Source organism: Balaenoptera musculus, chromosome 2 (assembly GCF_009873245.2).
Source record: "Balaenoptera musculus isolate JJ_BM4_2016_0621 chromosome 2, mBalMus1.pri.v3, whole genome shotgun sequence".
NCBI lineage: Eukaryota > Metazoa > Chordata > Mammalia > Artiodactyla > Balaenopteridae > Balaenoptera > Balaenoptera musculus.
The window spans coordinates 150,280,257-150,292,407 of NC_045786.1; positions in this window are offsets into that span (position 1 = coordinate 150,280,257).

A 12,151-nucleotide genomic window follows, 5' to 3' on the forward strand; every position below is an offset into this window, starting at 1 on the left:
ACACTGTGTTACCGGCTGCGGCTATAAATGTGAACAGTCATGTTCATGGCCAGTGGCCATTATGGCCATAGGTCTGCTAGTAGACAGATTATGTGAAGAAGGACAGCGCTCATCTGCAGAGGCAGGAGGAGGAGGGGACGTTGAGATACTGAAAGGAGAAGCCTTCAGTGGCGTGACCCTGCAGAGGGAGGAAGAGAGCCAGGTTCAAGGGTCCACAAGAGCAGTGGGAGGTAGAGGGAACTAGAATCCAGACTCCCCACTTCACGGCCTTCTCCCCTGTGTCTGTCTGTTCTGTGTCTCTCTTATAAAGATACCAGTCATTGGATTTAGGGCCTGAGCTAATCCAGTACAACCCGTAATTACATCTGCGAAGACCCTACTCCCAAATAAGGTCACGTTCACAGGTATGAGTCAGGGTTAGGGCTTCAATATATACCTCCTGGGGTACACAGTTGGCCCACAACAATGACCTAGCCTTGGAAGTCACATACCATCATTTCTTCAGTAGCAAGTGGTTACAAGGGTCAGCCCTGTTCAGGGCAGGAGGAGACCACACAGAGGGTGAACATCAGGAGGTGAGGATAACGGGGGGCCACCTTGGAGGCTGGCTCCCAGGAGATCAGATGGCAATCTGAGCACAAGACCCACCCTCAGGTGCAGTATTCACAAAGGAAACAATGGAGAACCAGTTGCACAGCACTTAGGCCCCCCCATACAGTCAAGAATATACAAAGGGGCAGAGTGTGGGGAACAGAAGGGTCTGGAAATGGAAATCGTCCAAGAGAGTAAAGCTATGTGGAGAGCTCCACCTCCATCTCAAGTCTTGTGATGGGGGCTTCCACAAAGCCATTCATAGCCATCGGCCCCCGCGGGCCTGGCCAAGAGGATGGGCTGCACTGGGATTGGGCAGGGGCCCTGTGAGTGCTTCTCGGGGCCTCTGGGGAGAGAGGGCTGGCGTGGCATCATTTTAAGTCCTGTAGCGCAGGATAGAAGGTGGAGGGGGATGCTGGATCCTTGGGGCTGAAGATGAAGTCACCAGCCATTACCCGGAAGGGAGACGAAGATCAGGAACCTCAGCAGACAGCCTCAGAGACGGGAACTTCTGTAGAACCCAGGGGAGCCCCTGGGAAATAGCGTTCACCATCTGTCAGGCCCAGAGGGCTGGCAATTTTGCAATCATATAAGAATTGCCCTATTCCTCTGTTCCCTCATTTCTTCTCCCCGCTCACCCCTCCCCCTTAGACCCTGCAAGCATCAGCATGTGGGGAGCAGAGGTGGTCAGGTGAGAAAACAGACAAAAGCCTCCCATGGCCCAGTCCCTGAAGGCCGGCACCCCAACTCCAGACCTTGGAGCAGAAGGGGGAAGATTGGTCTCTGAAGGAAGATGAACGTGTCAGGTCATGTCTATAACCAGCTGCTTTAAACCTCTAAATCGATCGTGGATTTTATGACGTAGAATGACCATACCTGAGCCTGACCAGAAGAGACATGGGGTCAGCTGGGCTTTCATCCAAGGGGGGTGAAGGGGAAATGCCTCCTTCATGGAAAAGTTCAAGTGGAGGGAATTCCCTGGCGGTCCAGTGATTAGGACTCCGCGCTCTCACTGCCAAGGGCTAAGATCCCACAAGTGGCGTGGCTTGGCCAAAAAAAAAAGTTCAAGTGGTCAGTGAGAGGCACAAACTGAGCTGCATGTTGATTACATCCCACGTTCGGGGATTGGTTTCACTGAGCTCGAGCTTTCTCAAGGCAAGTTGGGCCTTATATTCCCCACTCTTGTCACCCCCGGGGCACAGCCTTGATCCACAGGGAAGTTCCTGAAGAAAAGTCCGTCTCAGCTTTTGTCCAAAATTGAGGAATGTTTACTCATTTTTCCTTCCTATTGTCTGGAAATGACACCAAGAACAGGGGGGAAAATAAAAAAGGACAACTTGTCCCCATGCAAAACACCCACACCCTCTGAACTCTTCACCCTGCTGTGTTCTGACTTCACCCTGCGATGGGGAGGTGAGGTATGAGGTTGGCAGAAAGGCTCCTGGGAGGATACGCTTGGCCTGGGAACAAAAGCTGTTTTTCTGAAAGCTTTGTGCACTTCAACTAAGTGAGGGAGGGGTCTGAGCAAAGACAGGAGAGAGCATCAGGGGAGAAAGTTCTGCTAAAAAATTTAAATTCCCCAGGGATGTTGGAGCTGTGATCTGATCAGTCCTTTAAGTGTCTTGTTATTATTGAAAAAAAGGAGGTTGGGGCTTCCCTGGTGGCGCAGTGGTTAAGAATCCGCCTGCCAGTGCAGGGGACACGGATTCGAGCCCTGGTCCGGGAAGATCCCACATGCCGTGGAGCAACTAAGCCTGTGTGCCACAACCACTGCAGCCTGTGCACCTAGATCCCGTGCCTCACAGCAAGAGAAGCCACCACAATGAGAAGCCTGCGCACCGCAGCGAAGAGTAGCCCCCGCTCGCCGCAACTAGAAAAAGCCTGCACGCAGCAACGAAGACCCAATGCAGCCAAAGATAAAAAATAAATAAATAAATTTATAAAAAAAAAAAAAAAAAGAAGATGGCAGCTGCCTGTGAGTTTCCCCTCTCTCACTGTCCTTGCACCAAGCCTGGGACCAAAGCTTCCTTCCTTCTTTAGGAGTCAGGCTCTGAAAAGAAGGGCCCTCGAGATTAGGCACTAGGACCGGGCAGAAGCTGGGGCTCTGCAGCAAGAGTCCAAGGTCTTCAGCTCACAGGCCTGCAGATCAGACACCCACCAGGAAGGTTCCAGCTCCCAGCAAGGACCCAGCCGAGCAGAGGCATGGGCTGGAATACAAGTGGGGATGAAAGCCTGGAAAGCAGGGGCATTCCACAGTCAGCGTTTCTAGAAAAGTCTGTCTTCCCCAGCACAGAGGCTGCAGGGAGTAGCGACTCTGGTTCTCTATATTTCAATAAAAAGCATTTATCGTGCTGATGATGTCAGTGATATTTCAGGACCTAAACAAGCCTAGTTTTTCACAGTCTGTAGGACAGGGGGCTCCTAACACTCTTTAAAAGATGCTAGACCCTAAATAAAATCCCTTGTCACCAGGCCACCCATTTCTCTCTCCCCCGGGCCCTGGTGCCAAGAAACAGTCACAATCCCCCATCAGCCAATGGCAGCACTCTTGGATCAGTTTGCCGAAGAGCTTAATCATGAACAAATTGCTGTCACTTGGCCTGGAGCTGAGAAGCCCAGGAGAGTCTCAGGATGAGGCCTTCCCTGGTGAGAACACAGCCCTTCTGGGAGCCTCTCTTCCTCAGTGCATGTTTGCAATGGGGAGTAACTCCAGAGCACTGAGTGCCGTGTGGGGTGAGCAGGGCTTTTCAACTTCGGCACTAATGGCATTTGGGCTGGATAGTTCTTTGTTGTGGAGGTGGTCCTGTGCCTTGTAGGATATTTAGGACTATGCCTGGCCTCCATCCACAAGATGACAGTAGCATCCCCTCCCCGCTCCTCCTCCATCGTGACAATCAAAACTGCCTCCAGAAAAAACAAAAAAACAAAAAAAAAAAACTGCCTCCAGACATTGCCAAATGTCCTCAGGGCCAAAATCATTCCTGGTTGAGAAGCACTGGCTAGGAGCAGTGCTCATTCCATGACTAGACAGCTAAGGAGATCCAGGGTAGAGCTGGGCCACCCATATCTCAAGGGAATTTTCACTCCAGGAAAAAAGAGACCAAGTCTACATGCCCTTGTATCAGTTAGTGCTCTGTTGGATGCAACTCTAAATGACTTACCAAGGGTGAGGGGTGGATGCTGTCTCTTGTAACTGAGAAGACCAGGGATTTAGGCACATTGCTGGCTCAGGTCCAGCTTGAACCAGGACTCAAGCAATATCACCAGGACTTGATTCTGGATTCTGCTTTTCTCCAGCTTTGGAATTCTTGTAGGGGCAAGATGGCTGCCAGCGCTCCAGTCCTATATCTTCCTAGGTTGGCAACTTGTGGAAGAAAAAATGGGAAGCATTTTCCTTTCTGCAGTCCTAGTGGAAGTGTCATTGCATTTTCTTGGCTCCGATTTGGTCAAGAGTCCATCACCAAGCAAAAGCAAAACACCACGGCCAGGGAATGTGCTGGCCTAGTTGGCCAAGCTGTAGTCACATGCCCACCTCTGGATCTCGGAGCACAGTCAACTCTGCATACAGGACACCAAAGACGGAAATGTGAGGTTTCCCAAGAGGAAAATCAGGGTACAACTACCAGGGGACAGGTGAAAGGATTCCAGATGACAAAAAGCAACAGGTCGCTACCACAGTCTAGACCAAAAAGAAGTTCAGAAGCTCATCCATCAAGGTGAGAGGTAAGAGTGTAAGGACTTCAATGAATGGCAGTACAAAGGCTGTGCCATGACTGTCCAAGTCAACCTCCAGGTGACAAACAAAACCCTCTTAGGTGTCTCTAGGACAAACTAGCAACTGACGTGATTCATTCAATTGCTGCCTCAAATGGAGACCACAAGAGTTTCACCAAGATCCTTCCCCCCTTCTTCCATAGTAACATATTTGCAGTTGGGCCCATAGCTGCCCAGCTGGGCACAGCATTTCCCAGCCTCCCTTCCAGTTAGGTGTGACCATGAGACTAAGTGAACATTACAGGAACAGAAGAGATGGTCAGACCTATGCCTTAAGATAGTGGGTGTCTCATCCACACTCTTTCTCCTTCCCTTGAACCAGAACATGAACTTTCCTGAGGCCCAGGGTTTGACCACACAAGAGAGAATGATGCCTTAAGGATGACAGAGGAAAATGCAGAGGAATCTGGATCCCTGAATGACCAGGTGGAGCAGAGCCTCCTGCTAGCCTGGAATGGGTACCTCAAGTGAAAAAGAAAGAAATGTCTGTCTTTTCTAAGCCACTAAATTGTTGCATTTCCTCTATTTTAAGATGCAAGTTTTTTTCATATTCTAATATCTCCAAAATCCATGACACCATTGGCCAGGCAGTGGCCACCCTTAAGTCAGGCCCCAGGAAAATATTTTTGTGAGGCTCTTGTCTATATAAACAAATTAAAATTAACATATTATAAAAATTCATAAGTCCATGTGAGATATAGTGATTTATCAATGAAGATTCAGAATAACGGGTAGAGAAGAGCTGCTTATGTATTTGTTTATTGTCTCATCAATGCACATGATTCTTCCTCCAGGCCAGACACCATCTCTTCCTGTTTAGATCCAGGAATCTATCTCTTCATAATTTCAGGTCTCCCACCAGGAGAAAATAGTAGTGACACATCATTATGTTGACTAAATACTGGACACATAATATTATTTTTTTCAGAACAGAGTGACAAAGTTCTATGTCAGCCTTTACTTGCCTTTGTTTCTGCCATTGACCATTTGATATTTATTGAGGTTTCGTCTCCATTCTGGAAATTGCATAATGTGTGGAAGTGATATTCTGTGCTCATTTGATAGAGATCCTATATGTTTCTGGTCCCTGATACCCTCGTTGGCCAACGCTAATGTTGAAAGGGATTTTTAAACAAGTAACAGTGATAACGGAACATTTGGGTTTTGAATTTAGAATACATTTAGACCATAAAAGCTAGTTTCTACAGTTTCTTTCACCACTTGAAGAAGGTGTAAAGTGAGCTGCTTACTTGCTTTCCAGACCTTGGGCCCGTCCCGGCGCCGCAGAGTCCGGTTACTCTAGGTAGCAGAGCACGGGTCTGTGCCCAAGTCCTAGGGAGCACGGTGCTGTGCACGCCTGCGCAGACGCAATCGGGACGCCCTAGCCCGCCACGCCCTTTCTCCGCACCCCTCTAGGTGCTCCGGGTACGCGAGACTCTTGGACTCGCACGTGCCGCGGACGGAGTGGTGAGGCGCCTAGGTGGGTGGGACTGACTGTGGGCCTGGGAGTTTGACCTTGGGGGTGGACATCAGGAAGAAGATGAGAAGAGCCTGGAGAGCAGGGGTGCGACTAGGGGCGCTAGAACGAAACCAGTTGGGGGAACCTGCAGGGCGACAGGACCCTTTCCCTGCGCTGGCTCTCCCCGGGGCTGAGACTTTCACCTTGGAGGCTGGTGCAAGACCAGCCAGGAGTCAGCAAAGGAGCCGTGAATGGGTGAGACACAGGCCACATTATACAGAAAGAGCATAAGGGACAGTGTTCTGAGTGGGAAATGGCAGATAATGGGACAAGATCCTGTGTCAACAGAACCTTTGTATCAAAATAATGTAAGTCGAATCCTTTAGGAAAAAAAAAAAGCTAATCTATCTACTACTATAACTGCAGTCATCATCCAATGTCCAGAGCTTCACTTAGGTTCACAGATCTGGGCCAAAAGTTTGGGAGGTGCATGAGGGATGCCTAGACTTGCAGCAACCTTTGCTGCTGGGGTTAGATCTTTGGTGGAGGCCAGTCATGTCACAAAACCTTTGTTAATACCAAAGTCATGACCATTTAGTGACACAGGCTGGACTTTCCAAGGATATGATGCAATACAGCATTCCTTTTTTATCATAATAAATCTTTGTGCCAATGGTGAGTAGACTCCAGGCAAGGGCAGGGGCTCTGCTTTTCCTGGTACTGGTGTTAATCACTATGCTGGATCCTTCTGGCAAGATCAAGAAAGTGCTAGCATCAAAACCCAAAGAGTGTCCCTACCTTGGAAAAAAATCCCCAAAGATAATAGTGAAATACTCTTTTAAGATAAGCAGCATCAATCACCAATGCTCTTGACGTGAAGAATGATGTTGGGGAAAATGCAGCAATGATTCTGAGATGGAAAGTGGTTCAGAAGAGTTGGCTTCTGATGGAGAAGAGGATCGGATGCTTGACGTCAGTGAGCACACACATTCACTAGTCACGGTCAGTTCCATCATCTCTGGTTCTAGGACTGGCCTCACCAGGCTGGATTGTTTTCCGCTGGGCCTTAAGACAAGGCAGTGTATCAAGATGGGTTCTGTCAGTTCCAGGCCTCACATTTGTGCTGAAGACACATGATGTGTGGGCACAGAGCCACCCTAGGAAAGACCCCACCAGCCTAGTAAAAGCCACATGGGTGTGGCAGCTGCTGGGATTTCCTCCAGCTTGCCTTTAGAGAATAACAAATGCTTTACAGTTTGTAAAGCACTTTCACTTACATTATCTTATCCCATTCTCACAACCCTGAAAAGAAAGGCAGACATTATCATCACTCCATTTTAGAACTGAAAAATAGCAGCTCCGCGAGGTAAGGGAACTTAATCAGGGAACCCCGGGTTGTGACAAAGCCTGGATTTGACTGACATCTTTTTTTTTTTTTTTTTTTTTTATAATTTTTTAAAGTTTATTATTTATGGCTGTGTTGGGTCTTCGTTTCTGTGCGAGGGCCCTCTCCAGTTGCGGCAAGTGGGGATCACTCTTCATCGCGGTGCGCGGGCCTCTCACTATCGCGGCCTCTCTTGTTGCGGAGCACAAGCTCCAGACGCGCAGGCTCAGTAATTGTGGCTCACGGGCCCAGCCGCTCCGCGGCATGTGGGATCTTCCCAGACCAGGGCTCGAACCCGTGTCCCCTGCATTAGCAGGCAGACTCTCAACCACTGTGCCACCAGGGAAGCCCTGACTGACATCTTTAATGCCACACCCTGGGCTCTGTCCACCATACCACGAAGTCTACTTTCAGGGAAATTCCATTTCTATCTTTGTCTTTTGCATTACTTGGAGCTATTGGGTTGGCCCAGAAGTTCATTCGGTTAGTGAATACGTTGTTCAATAAAGTTCTTCGTGGAAATGAAAAATGTCTTTTATTTTTACTTAACACCAAACGAACCTTTTGGCCAACCCAACAAATAGTTTGTTTTGTGTTGGTTGGGTTTTTTTAATTTTTTGGTTTTTTTAGGGATGGATGTTTCTAGTCTACGGTAAAAATTCTTGTAGAGCAAGAACCCCATTTGACTGCAACCATTGCTAATTTCTCTTAAATGACATTCTCACAGATTGCCCATGAGATAGCAGCTTGCATGCATTATATCCCTTATGGAAAAAAGAGGTACCTTAAGAATGGGGTGGGTAGTCTTTACCTCATTTTCATGTTATACAACAAACCCTCAGCACTCTTGGGTTTTATAAACTATGGGATGGAGTTTACAGAATGCCACCAACCCCCCCCGCCCCACCCCCACCCCAAGTATTAGTATCAATTTGCATCAGTTGGCACATTTTTGTTATTTTTATTGAAGTAGAAGGGTTTTGAGTTTTATTCGTTTTGTTTTGTTTGGGTGCAGAGCTTCCTGGGGACAAAAATAAGAATAATGGAAGGAACTGATGAGCTGTCGTCCCCCATGCTGCCTGAGAGACTCATTTCCAGCCCCAACGAGGGAAGAGTTAGGGTGATAAATGGAGAGGGGAGTAATCGTGTAAGACTTTGAGCAACTAAAGATACAAGCAGTTCTGCTATGGGACACAGGCAGCAAAGTACAGCCATTCAGCAAGGAGGTTATTTGTTCCCCACTACTCCATCCTGCCCTCCACTTTGGCAAGTTGGTGGTGTAGAGTGGCCCCGGGAGAGAATGCCACGCCCAGGCAACAGGAGTGACCACTATAAGAACAGCGTCCCTACAGAAGACACACGTGCTGATGAGGTACCCTTTCTAAGGGGCTGTGAAGAGTAGACCATCAGTGGGAGGTCATGGTGGAAGAGCATAGTGGATCTTCCCTGTTTCCTCTGGGAGACACCTCAGGGGCCTCCAGAAGTAACTGAGGAAGAGTTGGCAGGGCACAGGATAAGTAGAAACTTCTACAGACCTTCAAGAGGGGCTCAGAGCTAATAAAATTTAGTCTGGATGTCAGTGTGACCTCATTGGCACCCACAGGCTGGTGTACTTTATTCTTCTCCTCTATATGCCATTCGACTTAAAAAATCCTGTCTTTGGGGGCTTCCCTGGTGGTGCAGTGGTTGAGAATCTGCCTGCTAATGCAGAGGACACGGGTTCGAGCCCTGGTCTGGGAAGATCCCACATGCCGCGGAGCAACTAGGCCCGTGAGCCACAACTACTGAGCCTGTGCGTCTGGAGCCTGTGCTCCGCAACAAGAGAGGCCGCGATAGTGAGAGGCCCGCACACCGCAATGAAGAGTGGGCCCCGCTTGCCGCAACTAGAGAAAGCCCTTGCACAGAAACGAAGACCCAACATAGCAATCAATCAATCAATCAATCTTTAAAAAAACAAAACAAAACAAGAAAACTTCTGGATTATTTCAAAAAAAAAAAAATCCTGTCTTTAGTGAAGATGCCACGAAACGTGCTTACATTACAGACTCCTTCCAAGGGCAATTCTCCCATTAGCTGATGGCCCTGCCTCCGCCCACCCTTCTACTGAGGGCCCTAATAAGGGGGAATCGTAGGGCAGCAGCTGGAGAAGTCTACCTGCAGAGTTTGGGGCTGGGAAGAAAAGAAATGACTCTTTTCTATGTTAAGGTAGAGCACCAGATATGATTTGCTAAAGGCTTCTGAGTGACGAGGTTATTAGGCAAAGATTTTTGCTATTTCAACTGAAGTTGGAATGAGAGGATCTGGGGGGTAGGCTGCAGCGTGAAGGATTTAGATTAGAGCAGTAAAGAATTTCCCAGCATCAAAGGGAACTGATTCTCTGCTCTAGGCCCATTTTTAAAGGTAAATAGAGAGGCCTCCCTTGTCTGTCAACCTTCCAGATCTTGAAATGGCTCTCTACATGTCTTTTTCTGAACTCCCACCCTCTTCCTGAGTTCACTGGTGTTCCATCTGTGTTCTACATCCTCATCACAGCACTTAACAACACTGAGCTGTGAACTTCCCAGGGGTAGAGACTGTGTCTTATTCTTTAATGTGTCCTTGACCCTTAGGAGTTACAGTAAATGTTGGTCTGATCATAAGGGAAAAGCTGCTTGGAGACTGGAGGATACGTCAGTACTCGTTAGAGCAGTATGTGTTCACACTTTTGAGCTTCACCTGGGGAATGGGCCGTGAGGGGCTACTGGAAGCTGTCATGAAGACGCAATGAGGAAGCATCAGGAAAAACGTCTCTACAATGCCTGGTCTCATACAGTCCCCTTCTCCCCTCTGTCCCCTTCCTTCTGCCTGACATTGGGTCTGGAAGCAAAGGTCAGGCACTCTATGTGAAGATGGGAGGTCTGAATGATTTCTCAAGAATGGCAAAGGATCTGAGGGAACTGGATGGCAGAGAAGATGAGCAAGCTGCACGTCCCGCCCTGGGATCTGGGACGGCAAGCAGAGAAGCCAAGTGTGCTAACAAAAATGGGGGAGGGGGACAATTCTGGTGCCAGAGTATGGCTACCCACAAGAGCTACCTCCTTCCTCTGTCATCCAGTCCACTCAGGAGGGGCAGTCAGTGAGTGTGCACAGGGTCGGGCACCAGTGTTGTCAGGAACAGATCCTTCACACCATGGCCTGGCACCTTCCTGAGGAAGAAAACATGCCAAACCAATCCCCCAGAGGAATCAACTCAAGGGAAAGGGGCTAGTCAAACCCCAGGCTCTGTCAAGCCATTGTCTCCCCAGTGGGAAAGAACTTAGCTCAAGGGATCAAAAGACTCCTTAATGCAAGATCTGGAACATTCCAAAGTCCCTCCTTAAATGGAGGGAGGCTGATGGCACTGCTGCAAAGTAGACAAAGAAAAGCAAGGGACTTCTTTTACACTGAAACGTGTAAAATAGAGGGGGGTGGAGGAGACTGTGAACACCGGGGCAGCAATTACGCAGAAAGACTGCAGTACAGACACAGGGCAGTACCATCCTACCCGACAACACTGGCAGTGTCATACTCCAAAAGAGCTGTTTAAAAGCTGCTAATTACTGACATTCCGATAAGAGCTCTGTCTTAAAAGTGATTTCAAACTGATTGCAGCTTTTTGAACTGATCGCAGCTGTAAGCTATAAAGGAAGGAATCTAAATAAAAGTGAAAAATCCTTTGATCAAACACAAAGGAACTCTTCCAAATAAAAATACCTTTATTTTACATACACATCATAGCTGTCTCACATGTGTAAACAAATGATTTATACACATCTATTAAACACATAAGTTCCCTGAGACAGGGACCATACTTGTTCATCCTTGTAACTCCTGACAGTATTTAGCATAGTATCTGGCACATGGAAGATGCTTACTGAATTGAATTTAATCAAAGCAATTGCTGTATTAATGATTTAATCAGATCATTGTCATTTTTTACAATAATGGGCTACTATAAAATGAATACTAGGGTAAAGCAGTACAAAAGGCCATTGTAATAGCCTCAAATCCAGGAAAAACATACCTATTTTTCCAGAAGACCAAAAGAAATATGCAAATACAGTCATTCTCGAAAGGCAAGCTAACCACTCTACATTCCACAACAGAGACCGTGTTGATTGTGCTGTGTGAGTTGCTAGGCAACCACTTGGTAATTCCCCATGTAATAGAGATGAACCTGTCATCTGCTTTCTTGGCTATATGTGACATGAGGAGACAACAGGTAAAGGACAGCCAAGAACACCTACACCTGGATGACACAATCACTCCTGAAGTGTGATGACACTGGAGAAAATCCCCATGCCCTGCAGAAAGTGCTGGAGGGAGAATTTCATTAAACTATTAGCACAAGACATCCGGTGAATTTTCTTGGATTTACCCTGTGGGTAAATCAAGCGGGTGATCCTGTTATCCCTGTCCACAAAGCCAGGGACCAAAAGCCCTGAAGTTCAGCATGTGGATGGCTGTCAATCCAATAAGGCCTCCAGATCAGCGGGTCCCATGACTCCAGCTGGGATGAAATTTTACCAGATAAAAGCATCCTTTTAAGTCTTGAAAGGGACACTCAACATCTCAAAGAAACCCAGGTTCTGGGTGAACAAACCATACTCTTTTATACCAGAAGAAAATGCTCTTAGTAATTTCTTTGGACATGATTTCCCAGACATTTTAGGCAAATGAGCTGCCTTGTAAAGACCCCACTCCACTGTAGGTACTAACATCGCTGTCTTTGAAATAGGCTGAAAACCCAATAAAGCATTGGAGAATGAATGTATAAGGAATGTCTGAAAGCTTCTCTGACATTAAGAACTTAAATTTAAATGCCACTTCAAATTTGGAAGACTAAGAGTACTCATCTTTTTCATATGAATTTCAAAAGGACCACTCCCCAGATTAAAAAAAATAGGAGGGCTTCCCTGGTGGCG